At 34.9% G+C, this 14347-nt stretch overlaps 1 protein-coding gene across 2 annotated transcripts in view; it reads left to right on the top strand.

Moving 5' to 3' along the window:
* Positions 1–14347, top strand: part of LOC116421935 (SH2 domain-containing protein 4B-like) — a 51894-nt gene that overhangs the window by 729 nt on the left and 36818 nt on the right. The window lies entirely within an intron of this gene.

Genomic DNA, 14347 nt, shown 5'->3' with positions numbered 1-14347 from the left:
TTTAAGAGAACAAATGTTGTTTAGAGAGTACATAGAGACCAGAGAACATGCTGCCTCTGCCCCACTGAGCACACTTTGGACTGACTGGAATTCTTTCTTTATGTTTGCAGATGGAAGAAAGCTATTTCACATGCATGGTTCACGTTTATTAATTTTCCATCACCCAGGGTGAGAAATCCAGTTTATTCTCCCCCTCCCACTTCAGTATAACGCCTGAGCAGAAATGTTCATTTAAGATGGGAGGCTTAAGAAAGGGGGTATCTTTGAGGTTTGTGGTTTCTATCTCCTTTATGCAGTTATCATTTTACATTACAGTTTACTTGTGTTTCTTGGTCTCATTACTTGTCTACTAAACTATGTGTTTCATGAGGACAGGACTAGGTTTATTTGTCTTTGCTTTTGCCCAAAAGCTCAGTACAAGTTCTTTTCACACAGCAGTTCAGAAATCTTCCTTCCTCTCTTATCCATCTCTCCTCATGTTTCCCTGGAGGGTAGGATAGATTTCTATATCCAACTGAGTGTTTATATTATTCCCTCATTGAGCCAATTCTGATAAGAATAAGGTTCAATCATTACCTATCTTCCACTGTAAAAATTCTTTTGCACCTCTTTTATGTGAGATAGAGCAGGGCAACAAGGGCTTTGCTTCAAGGCTTCAAAATTTAGAAGGTGCTAATAAACACTTCAGTTCTTTTTTTCAGCATAATAGAAATATTTGAGGTTATTAATCAGTTAAGATGAACTATTAGTCAAAATAGGAAGTAAATGATGTGTTTTCTCCCCTGTTGACCACAACAAAGATCCATTCAGTCTTGGCTGAATCAAATACTGGAGTTCCTCACCTTTTTCAACTTTTCCCTAGAAATGGCCTTGAAATGTACTGGTATTTTTCTCTTAATGTGACACTAGGTTAGGCACAAAAGGTAGAACTAAGATCCTTTTTGCATCATAGGATCTCTCCACCTCCCAACTGAATTTGTTTTGTTAAGTTGATTTGACAGAATGATTCATTCTGCTTAAATCAGAACATGTTGTCTGGGCTACTACACTTGTAAATTATAATTTGATGATGCAATGAATGCATAGAGTGCTGAGCCTAGTCAGGAAGACATCTTCTTGAGTTCAAATCTGGCCTCAGACATTTATTAGCTATATGATTCTAAGCAACTCATTTAACCTTGTTTATCTCATCTATAAAATTGGTACAGAAGCAAATGGCAAATTACTCTAGCATCTTTGCCAAGAAAACCCCAAATGGGATCATGAAAAGTTGGCTAGTGGTGAAAAATGACTGAACAAGGCAGAGTTTAATAGAATGATAAATAATAATATAATATTATCTTGAGGTCAGAGCACTCTCATTTATTTTGCATTTGTGCCCTCATTGCCTGGAATTGTGCCTGGCACATAGCAGATATTTACTAAATGCTTATTGATCAACTATTATATTTGTGGCCAATGACATTGTTAAAGAGCTTCCAGTTGGTCATCTAGCATCACTGGTTGCATATGAAGCAAGCTTGAACATGCTTGAAACAAACCTATTCCAAGGGTAAAAACAGAGCTGGAGCTCAGAGTTGTCATGTCATTTGAAAAAAAAAAAACAAAAAAACCAAAATAAAACAAACCAACTGCTGATATTAATGAATAGGGTAGATAGCATTATGTGGCAGCTAATCGGTACAGGTAATATAGTACTTGGCCTGGAGTCAGGAAGATCTGAATTCAAATCCAACCTTAAATACTCATGGTGTGACCCCGAGCAAGTCACTTAATCCAAATTGCTTCAGTTTCCTCATCTGTAAAATGAATTGTAGAAAGAAAAGGCAAATTGCTCTAATATCTCTGCCAAGAAAATCCCACATGAAGTTGTGGTGTTAGACATAACTGAAAAATGACTCAATAACAACAGATACCACTGGATTGAATCAGAAGACACAGATTCTCTTCTGTCACTTATTGTAATCCATATGATTTTGACAAATATCTTCATTTTTCTTGGTCATTGAATGGTGTGGCCTAAATAACTTTTCTAATTCCTTCTGCTTCTAAATCTATGATCCTATTAAGCTACATATGTCTTCCCCTTTGCCTAGAACATTATCTTATGTATCTCTGATGTTTAAAATCCTACCCGTTCTTCAGGGCCCAGCTCATATGCTCCATCCTTCATGAGAAAATTTGCTTCCTCTCAATTGGATGTAACAATTCTCTTATCTGAACTCCCCTAGCATTTTGGGTATGTCCAATTTAATCTATCCTGAAAAGCATTAATAAGTGTTTGGTATGTATAAATCACTGTGTTAAGCATTGGGGACACAAGACAAAATGAGAAGAATTTCTTGCATTTGTTTTGCACTCTGGTTATAGAAATTCTCATATTCTGACTTGTATTATTTGTATTTCAACTAACAAGAAAGCACTTATGATTTGTCTTCTTTTTCTAATATAGATCACAAACTCCCTGGGGATTAAAGACATATCTGTCTCACTTCTCCTCAACCTCTTATTTTAAGCACAGAAAGCATTCTACAAATGTTTAATGAAAGAATTGATTCCTTTGAGGTTCAGACTCTTCTCCAATGTTACTGGTCCATGCACAGTGTTCTATATCACTCACATATATCATTGCTATCAGGATCTAAAATTGGGCTCTTATGTCTAACTTGATTTCATATGGATCTCTATAAAATGCCTGAGTTCCCCACAAGAGGAAGTACTAGCATTTGAGTTTGGTGAAATGGATGAGACAATAGGGAGAGATGGGACTTGTGGAGGGCAGGGGTAGTGCCTTTCTGCTGGGACCACTAGACTTCTTGATGAAGTCTAGATTTGTGATAAAGTCTTTGTGATAAAGTCATTTGTTTTGGTCCCTGCTCTGCTTCCTGGTCATTACCTGTGGCTGGGGGTTGTAAGAGTGATTTCTTATTAAAAAGAAAAAAAACAAGATTTACCCCCAAGGCGAACCAATATATGTACTCCTGTCATAAAGAAAAGAAAAATCTATTTTTTGAAGTTAGACATGCATCTGAAATGATTATGAATCTTCTCTTTCTGAACCTGGCTCAGTTGAAACCAATTTCTTTCCCTGAACTTCAATTTTCCCCAAAGATAAGAATATGGAACAATCTCAATGCAGATCATGGCTGATTTACTTGACAGTAAAAACAATTGTTCTGCTTCTACTTCTTTTAGGGTCCCTAGCCTGTTCCTGTTGCTTGACATTGCATGAAGTGATCTCTTTAATTCTGGAGGTATATGGGATAATATATTCAGTGAGAGAATCATTTGGCCAAAATTAATAAATGGATTTGAAATGTTATTGTTGCCTGGGAAGCTGTATATCTGGGGCTCTGGTGTCGTGGCAGACGCTACGCTTGATTGGTGCTACATTTACTCCAAATGTAAATATTGCTTTCATCATGGCTCCCAGGGAGATGCCCCCCAACCTGGGATGCTTAACTAAGTAATGTATGTTTGAGCTAATGGTATGGCATAGTATTGCCATAATGCTTTGGGAAAGAGCTGTGACATAAAGCAGGTGCGATGGCATAGTCATCTATTGCTATCTCTGCCATCCTGCACCTTTCATTGAAATTCTGGGATTATAACAGGTACAAAGAAGAACTTAGAGTAAAGGACGCTATTTAAAAATGAACACTTGAAGAAGAATATGGGATATTCATGTGCTAGGGACCAGGAATAACTGCTGGATGGCTACAGACTCTATGTGTCTTTGTCTTTTAAGAGAAAGTAAGAATCAGTGTACCTCATATGGCATTATAGGATATGGGCAAGACTGAAGGTGATATGATCTGCAATACTGAAGAGAATATCCACATAGAAAAGAGCACAAATCAATTTTAAGGTTCAGCGGAGTTTTTGTTGTTGTTGAGGTTTTTCATAACTATTTTATACCTATATTATTTCATTTGTTCCTCAAAACATTTTAATTTGGGGAATGCTACAAGGAATAATTCCTGTTTTATAAAACACAAAATGGATAGACTTAATGACTTGCTGTGCTCATATAGCTAGTAATTATTAGAGGCAGAATTCAAGGTTAGTCTTCTCCTTGTCCAAAATCCATTACTCTTTCCAGAAATATACTTATTTTCAAAATTACTGGGTCCATCTTTCATGTCTTCATCTTGTTTCTTACAGTGACACAGCTTTTTGGAACATTCTTATTTCACATCCTGTTTGTTTAGGATAAACCTCATTGAGCTTCCTATGACCACAACTCCATCCCCTCCTAGAAAAGTGCATTATCCCTTTTAAAATAGGAATTATTAAAAGGTAGTGGAAGGAGAATATGAATAAAGGAAGGAGGTATTTTTAAGACAGTGAACTAAAAGTTACAAAAAAGTGAGCTTGGTGTACAATCTTGGAGATTGTAACTAGATGGTCTTTGAGGATCCCTTCAGTTGAAATCCATAGTCCTATAATTCTAAATATTTAGAAGATTATTTTGTAGAAGACAGATTTGGCTTGTTCTGTCTGGCCTAGAACTAAAACTAGAAGTAATGTGTTATAAATGAAATTAACAGAGAGGCAAATGCTTTAAAGCTTAAAATAAGGGAAAATGTCTTAATAGTTAGAGTGAAATGGACTGCCTTGGAATTTAGTGGATTTCCATGCATTAGAAGTCTATAAGCAGAGACTAGTCAATCATTTGTTGGGATGTTATAAAAGTATTCTGGGTTCTTGTTGAAAGTGAAAATATTCTCTTCAAGGTCACCAGTGACCTTTTGACTGAAATCCAATATCCTTTTCCAAATAATTAGAAAATATTTTGCAAACTTTCAAGTGCTGTACAAATGCTGCAATCATTCACTCTCTGCTATGATTGATATTGTTGGACACTGAAGGCTTCTGGATCTTTATTTCTCCCTGGGTTATCATGATACCACTCTAGGAAAGCCCAGATCATGTCACTTGTGTATTTGGTGATTTTCTATTATTTCTAGGATCCAATATAAATTAAGCTCCAGTGATTCTCTGTTATTTCAAATTTAAAGCTTTTTACAATCTGACCCCCACACCATCTTTCTGCTTTATTAACATTGATTTTCTGGGAGCACTCTATAATCTGATCAAACTGATTTTCTTGCTAGTTTTCTAACTTCATCTCCCATCTCTGTGCCTTTGCATTGGCTATTCTTTGTGCTTTACTTTCACCTCTTGAGATTTCTCGAATTTCCTTTAAGTCTTAGCTCAAGTGCCATCTTCTACATAAATATACATACATATTCAAATATTAGTGTTATTTGTTAATAAGTGTTTTCCCCTACAAATTCATATTTTGGAAATATTGTCTCTCCATCTTTAATTGCTGACTTCCTACCTATCATTGAAAGTTCCATACTACAGAACGGTTAACAATGAAGGCTTTACTCATTTGTTTGCTTTCAGTCTATTGAAGCATATTACAGCTTATGTGTGCCTAGATTTATGAATTATTTTATCCAAGTTTAGCTAAATTAACCCTCACAAAATGTACAAATACCACTAAAATATTCTTGCAAAGAAATCATAGCCTAAGATATTTCTAAAAATGTGAGTATGAGTGAATAACAAAGTGGGAGAGCTGAGCCTTGCCCTTTTTTGAGTACCTGTAGGATGAATCCCTTTGTTGGTCAGTATGTGTATGAAGTAAAAACAGACAATCTAATCTTGTCTGACAAGAAACTGGCTAAACCCCTACCCCCCACCCCCCAAAAAAACCATAAAAAAGCAAATGCAAATAATAGCAAAACCTTCTCAAGATATTTGAAATATGGATTTACAGCTAGCTATGTTACTGCTGACTCTTGTCATAAGTGTATATTGAACCTTTGAAATTTGTTAATTATGGACATTATCTTGCTTAGCAAGAAATTTACAAAAGTTATTCAACATGTGAAGACAAACTTCTTTAATTTTATAAAGTTTAAAGTTATGTATCATTCAATCTACTACTTTATAAAGTTTCATTAGATTTTATGATAAATGTTTAGAAGCTTCTTTTAAGGTTTCTTCCTTAAAAGCAAAAGATTAAAACTATTATCTATTTGGGAAACTCTTCTTTCTCCTGCTTTGTTAAAAAGACAAGCTAACACATAAAAACCTAACTGAAATAAAGCTCAGAAGATAAAATGGCAGCAAAGCAAAACACATTCTTTTTCCAGAAAATACTTTTGGAAGACAAATAAAAAGCACTGCCCAAGATTTAAAGAGACAAGTATTAGAATAAATTATGCAGTATGACAGGTCTACTAAAAATACAGATAGAGAAATTGGATGAAAATACACATTTTTTTCCTAACATTTCTCAGTTTATAGTATTTCCTAGATTCTGTTTCAATAACAAAATATGTGGGAAAAAATGGTTTTGGCATTTGCCACTAAAGGACAAGTTTATCAGGGAATGTACATTCTCTCTATAAATATATATTCTGCTATATAAAGTAGCAATGGGAAGTTGCTACTTTGACAAAAACTCTGTTTTATGGTAAAATCATATAAATATGGCCACCAATGGAACAACTGTTCTGACTGGAATAAAAAATGGTTCTCTGGATTGGGTCACAAAGAGTCCCACACATGAAATTAATTCACAGACTTATTCATAGACAAATTATTACTTCACAGAAGTTGGACGTAGAAGTATATAATAAACTCCAGATATTAATGTTTTGGCTAATCTAATCAAAGTACGATCTTTAAATAGTACCATCTTTACCATATTTTGTAAAGAGATAAGAAGTGATTGCAAAGATTTCTTATGGCACATCTAATGATAAAGAGCTGAAAGGAATCATCAAACTTATAGATAAGTTAAACATTTTTCTTTTACAAAAAAAGAGTGCTCCAAATTTGTTTGTCTGTGTGTGTGATGGAAAGTAGCTGTCAAAAGTGTTCTACCTAGAAGATATTAAAAAAATAACAACACTTAATCTATCCTTTCAAGGTAAAAGTGTCATTTTGGCAATGAATGAAGTAATACTACTTTTTGAGAGAATTGGTTTATTAGAGAGATTTTGAAGATGGATGTTTGGAAATGGTTCCTTCCTTGTGACTTTGTTGTTAAACAAGATGTCATCTATAACAACAACAACAAAATAGAACTCATCTCTACACATTTAAAAAAATACTTGGAAATAGAATTCCTGCTTAAAAGTCTAATCAACTTAAAATTGAAGAGTTTTAATGGATTTTGAACCATTGCTATTATGCTGATATATCATCTATGTTTTATACACACACACACACACACACACACACACATAATGGAAAATATGACATAAGCAACCATTTGAAATATTTTAAAATTTATTTGATTTAATAGTACAAAGAATTGTTAATTCTCACTATTAGTAGTGAGAGTAGTGTGACAACATGCATCATTTTTTTAAAAATTTCAGTTATAATGAATTTGAAGATATGATTCTGAGGGACATATGGGGTGTTCAGGGAGGACTAGAACCTCTGGTGAAAGGGCTTACTGGGTCCTTTATCTACCTTCGGTGTCCACCTGCCACCTAGTTCTCTCCTGTGGTTCCAATAAGTTACAGCATGTATACCAGCCGTACCCTGGAAAAAGCATCTCAGCAGATGAGTTAAACCAAGCTGAACGTAATTGAAAGGCCTCAAATCCACTGTTGAGGTAGGGGGATGTCTACCCCAAGCATGTGAAGACTTTCCCCGGTGGAATGGATGGGTGACCATTATTTGTTCCAACATCCATGAAGAAGACAGAGTGGAGTTGTTAGAGCTTGGTCAGACATTCAAGATGCCAATTTTATCCACTGAAACCTTGGCTATCACTAGTCATTCTGACTTTTGTCTTGCCATAGGACTTTGATTACTCTGGAAGGGAGAATAAAGCTGACAACTTTATTCATCTCTTTCTGGCTTAAATCCAATTCACAATCAAGTCAAGATATCACCTGTAATGTCATGGGTCCTCTTTAAAAACAAAAGATGAACAACAACTAAGGAGTCTTATCTTCTGTCCTGACTTCCTTGCAAAGATGAAATCACAGTTCTTTTGCCCTCCAAAGCACTTTCCTTGTCATTTGTATTATTGCTGGAGAGACAAGCAGTTGCTGAATTGAGTAATCCAATTTAAAGCAGTGGTAAAGCACACAGAAGTTATTGGCACAAATCAAGAAATCTGACTTCCTCCATGAAGTTTTTGTTTTCTTTATTCATGTACTAGAGCATGAATTCTATAAGGGCATGGACTGAGTCTGGGTCTTATAAAGTCTTTGTAGCTCCCTTACTTGTCATAGTAATCTGAACACAATGAACTCTTAATATATTTTTTAAATGATGATTGTTTCATTAAGCTAATGAAAAGGAATGTTTTAACAATATTTTAAACTAAGTTTAAGTGAAAGGCCAAGACCTCTCTTCATTTTGCTATCTAGGTACCAGATTAATAAGGAGACATAAGATGTATACAAAGAACTATAATGTAAAATAAAATCTATGTGTGTGTGAGAAGGCTTGGCCTGGAGTCATAAAGAACTGAGTTCAAACTTAGCTTTATATATATCTGGCCTTGTGATCTTGGAGAAGTCACTTAACTTCTGTCTTTCACAGTTTTCCTGATGATAAATTGTGGATCATAATTGTACTATTTTCCAGGGTTGTTGTGAGGATCAGTATTTAGAAACAATATTTTAAAAGCTCTTAGAACAATGCTCAGAACATTGTAGGTGCTTAATAACCCATCTTTCCTTCCTTCCTTCCTTCCTTCCTTCCTTCCTTCCTTCCTTCCTTCCTTCCTTCCTTCCTTCCTTCCTTCCTGTCTTATTCAGTATCTAACAAGAGAACTTTGTGTATATTAGGCATATGATGAGAATTTAAATAAATGACTTCACAAACATACAGATATGAAAGTAGAGTTAGTGAGGGGGGTGATGTTCAGTGTATGATAATTCATAGCTTCTGTGTGTTTTACCACTGCTTTGGATTGGATTGCTCAGTTCAACAAACATCTATTTAAACAATTATTATACATAGGAACCCTTGTGAGGTTTTTCCTACCCAGGCTCCTTTAACCCCAGTTTCATCCCTCTGAGGTGACTTTCTATTGACAATGAATATATCCAGTATATACACAATTGATTACAAATTTCTTCCATGAGTATTTGAGCTCTGTGAGATTGGAGTCTTGTGTTTTTGCCTTCCTAAGCACAGAGCCTGGAACATAGTAAGTGCTTAATAAATGTCTGACTCTTCATGATCCCATTTGGGGTTTTCTTGGTAAAAATACTGGAGTAGTTTGCAATTTCCTTCTCTAGCTCCTTTTCCAGATGAGGAAACTGAGGCAAACAGGGTTAAGTGACTTGTCTAAATTACACAGCTAATAAGTGTCTGAGTCTAAATCTGAACCCAGAAAGATGAGTCTTCCTTATTTTAGGCTTGGTATTCTGTCCACTGTACCACCTAGCTGTTCGGTTTGGGGAGAATTATAATTGTTTTTTTTATTTTTATTTTTATTTAATAGCCTTTTATTTACAGGACATATACATGGGTAACTTTACAGCATTAACAATTGCCAAACCTCTTGTTCCAATCCGAGAATTATAATTGTTAAGAAAGTTTCCTGTACACCAAGATAAAAGTTGGCTTTTAGAAACTTCTAGCTATTATTCTCAATTATGTCCTTTGAGGACAAGCAGAACAATTTTAACTTCTCTTTATTATGATATCTCGTTAAGTACATGAAAAAGGCTATCATGCTTACATTTTTTTCTTTCCCAGGTCTTTCTCTGTTTTATTTTATTTGCAATTTTGTCTGTTACATTCAAAACAAAAAGAATTACATTAGTTTTTAAAATTTTCGAATTCTAGATTCTCTTTCTTATCCCCACCCACAATTAAGAACCTACTTGTGAAGTTTAGTAAAGCATTTCCATAAAAGTCAAGTTGTAAAAAAAGAAAACATTGATTTCCACCTCAATGAAAATAAAATTCTCAAGAAAAATTAAATTAAAAAAAGACAGAGATTGAGAAAGAAAGAGAGAATGTTTCAATCTGTATTCAGACACAATTAGTTCCTTCTCTGGGTATGAATAGGATTTTTCATCATAAGTTCTTCACAGTGATCATGGATGATTATACTATTGAGAAGAACAAAGTCATTCATAGCTGGTCATCTCAGAACATTGCTATTACTTTGTATATAGCACATTTCACTTTGCCTGAGTTCATGAAGGACTTTTCAGGTTTTTTTTTTTTTTTTTCTAAGAGTTTCCTGCTCATCATTTCCCATAGGACAATAATATTCCTTCATAAACATACACCACAGTTTACTTAGCAATTCCTCAATTGATGGGCATTACCTCAATTTGCTTTTTTTTTTTTTAAAGCACTGAGAATTGTTATGAATATTTTTTTGGTACATATATGTCATTTTCCTTTGAGGTAAGATAGATTTCCATACCCTTTTTGAGTATGTATGTTATTTCCAATTTGAGCCAATTCTGACTCTTTCACTCTCTACTTCCCCTCTTTGTCTCTCCTGTAAATGAATTTTCTTGTCTCTTTTTTATAACAGATAATTTGCACCAGTCCATTCTCCTTTTCCCTTTCTCCCAGTACATTCCTCTCCCTTCCCTTAATTTCATCATTTTTTAAAAAGATATCCCTTCATATTCAATTCACATCTGTACCCTCTGTCTATATATACTCCTTCTAACTGCCATAATAATGAAAATGTTCTAATGAATTACAAGTATCATCCTCCTATGTAGGAATGTAAACAAATAAATCTTATTAAGTCCAGTTATAATATCACTTTCCTGATTGCCTCTTTATGGTTCTCCAGAGTCCTGTATTTGAAAATTAAATTTTCTATTCAACTCTGGTCTTTTTGTGACAAATGTTTGTAAATCCTTTGATTTTTTTTTTTTTTTAATTTGATTTTGGCATTCATTGAATGACCATTCTTTCCTCTGAAGGATTATATTCAGTTTTGCTGAGTAGATGATTCTTGGTTTCAATCCTAGTTCCATTGATCTCTGGAATATCATATTTCAACCTCTTTGGTCCTTTAATGTAGATGCTGCTAAATCTTTCTGGATACTTGCAATATTTTCTCTTTGACCTGGGAGTTCTGGAATTTGGCTATAATATTCTTGGGAGTTTTCATTTTGGGAACTTTTTCAGTACATGATTGGTGTATTCTGTCAACTCTATTATACTTTCTGGTTCTAGAATATCAGGACAGTTTTCCTTGATAATTTCTTGAAAATTGATTTCCAGGCTCTTTTTTTGATCATGACTTTTAGGTAGACTAATAATTTTAAAATTACCTCTCCTGGATTTATTTTCCAGGTCAGTTGTTTTTCTAATAGTTCACATTTTTTCTATTTTTCATTTTTTGATTTTTTTTATTGTATTTTCATTTCTCATAAAGTCATTACTTTCATTTGCTCAAATATATATATATATATATATATATATATATATATATATATATGTAACAAGTAACTTAACCTCAATCATCTCAGGTAAATTACCTGAGATGATTGAGGTTAAGTTAGGGTCACACAGCTAGGAAGTGTCTGAGGCCAGATTTGAACTCAGGTTCTCCTGACTTCAGGGCTGGTTCTCTATCCACTGTGCAAACTAACTGCCCCTTCATTATATTTTTTAAGGAATTATTTTCCTCAGTGAACTTTTGCAATTTCTTTTCCAATTAGGCAAGTTTGCTTTTTAAGGCATTCTTCTCATTGTTAACTTTATGCATTCCTTTTGTGCCACTCTCAATTCTTTCCCTAATTTTTCCTCTGTTTCTGTTACTTGATTTTCAAAGTCCCCTTTGAGCTCTTCTATGGCCTAAGCCCAATTCTTATTTTTTAAGAGGCTTTAGGTATAGGAGCTTTGACTTTGTTATAATCCTCTAAGTGTATATTTTGATCTTGTCACTATATATGTCATCATTGTATGGTCAGAAAGTTTTTTTGTGTTTATTGCTCATTTTCTAGACTATTTTTTAAAAACTCTTTGTGTAGCTGCTCTCAGAGATCCTTCTGGGGATCTGACCACAAGCATTCTCTTCTGCCCTGGAGCTGCACAAATGTCCCCACCCCCACTATAGCTGTAGGATCTAGAGTGCTAAATCAACAGAGTTCTGCTTTGCTGGTACTTGGGCACTGGGGCTGAGGTTGGGACTACACTGGCACAGTCTAGGCTCCTATTCCACAGACCTTTGCTGCTGAACTTCTGTCTCTGACTTGAGAAGTCTGGAAGCTACAGTACTGCTGCTGATTCAGAGATTGAGTTGAAGCTAGGCTGGGCTTTGGCCAGGGCTGTGCTGGTATGGTCTGAACCAGGACTGCATGCTGGACTCCTACTCTGGTGTCACAGATTTTTTTCTGCTGACCCTCTAAGTTTCCTTCAATTGGAAAATATTTTACTTTTTGGATGTTCTGATGCTCTAAAATTTGTTTAGAGTCATTTAAAGGAATCTGGAGCAGTTTGGGGGAGAGATTGGGTGAGCCTTTACTCTGCCTCCCTCCCAGGTCTTTCTCAGTCTTCAAACCCTTCTTGAATAGAATGGTTTCTCATCTTCTTACTATCTTCATCATATTGCTTTGGACACACTTGTCCAATGTCTGTCAATATTCTTTCTAAAACTTAGCATGACACTATATAGTTTATTCGGTAGCATCATATCTTTATTATATATTAGGTAGAATGATGGAGGGATACAACTTTGGAACTGGTAAAGTTTGTAAGGATTTCATCAATGACCTTATCTTAAAGATGAGGAACCAGAGTCTAAAAGTGGCCAACTGACTTATCTTGGTTGCATGAGGTTAGCAACAGAATGCTCTTTAACTACTCAAATTGTGACACAACATGGCCTAATGGAAAGAGTTTTGGAATTGGAATTAGTAGATTCCATGTTTGAATCCTTACTCTAACACTAATATAAGCACACAATTTATGGATGTCATTGGACTTTATTTGCAAAATGTGGATAGTAATATCTATGGTATTTATATAAATATCTAAAAGAAATAGGTATTTTTTTTTATTGTACAATTAGCTTGTGAAGGAAATCAAAAATACAGGTGGGCATAAATATAGGGATTAGGAATTCAATGTAATGGTTTTTAGTCATCACCCAGAGTTCTTTCTCTGGGCGTAGCTGGTTCAGTTCATTACTGCTCCATTGGAAATGATTTGGTTGATCTCGATGCTGAGGATGGCCAGGTCCATCAGAACTGGTCATCATATAGTATTGTTGTTGAAGTATATAATGATCTCCTGGTCCTGCTCATTTCACTCAGCATCAGTTCGTGTAAGTCTCTCAAGGACTTTCTGAAATCATCCTGTTGGCCATTTCTTACAGAACAATAATATTCCATAATATTCATATACCACAATTTATTCAGCCATTCTCCAACTGATGGACATCCACTCAGTTTCCAGTTTCTAGCCACTGCAAAGAGGGCTGCCACAAACATTCGTGCACATGCAGGTCCCTTTCCCTTCTTTATGATCTCTTTGGGATATAAGCCCAGTAGTAACACTTCTGGATCAAAGGGTATGCACAGTTTGATAACTTTTTGAGCATAGTTCCAAACTGCTCTCCAGAATGGTTGGATTCGTTCACAACTCCACCAACAATGCATCAATGTTCCAGTTTTCTCGCATCCCCTCCAACGATCATCATTATTTTTTCCTGTCATCTTAGCCAATCTGACAGGTGTGCAGTGGTATCTTAGAGTTGTCTTAATTTGCATTTCTCTGATTAATAATGACTTGGAGCATCTTTTCATATGACTAGAAATAGTTTCAATTTCTTCATGTGATAATTGTCTGTTCATATCCTTTGACCATTTTTCAATTGGAGAATGGCTTGATTAAGAAATAGGTATTATTATGTTAACCTAAAAGAAATAATGTGTGTGAAGCACTTTGACAGCCTCAAAGCACCATATCAATAATGAGATAGTTTTATTACTTCTAATGACAATAACTATGATGATAATGTTGCTGGAGAAAGTGAAGCATATGAATTTGCTCAATGACAAGCCATTCTCCTGTGCAAACATTCTACTATAACCATTCAGAGGGTTAAATATTTATGATGGGTATGAGAAATCCAAGGAGATGATTTTCTTCCTCCTTTTCATCCCTTATTTTGTCTATCCCTAGGTGGAATAGACCTGCTTGTCTTTTACTCTTTTCTTTCCTTTAAACCTCATTTATAGTTATTGCATATTTCTTTTCTCAGAAGGCTCTGAAACCATCATAATTGGAATAGAAAAATAAAAATATAACAAGGTAAGAATGGAAATATGAAGATAATCAGCAAAGAAATAGAACATTTTGAAAT

The sequence above is a fragment of the Sarcophilus harrisii genome, chromosome 2 (assembly GCF_902635505.1).
Source record: "Sarcophilus harrisii chromosome 2, mSarHar1.11, whole genome shotgun sequence".
Taxonomy (NCBI): domain Eukaryota; kingdom Metazoa; phylum Chordata; class Mammalia; order Dasyuromorphia; family Dasyuridae; genus Sarcophilus; species Sarcophilus harrisii.
This window is presented reverse-complemented; position numbering and strand designations above follow the sequence as displayed.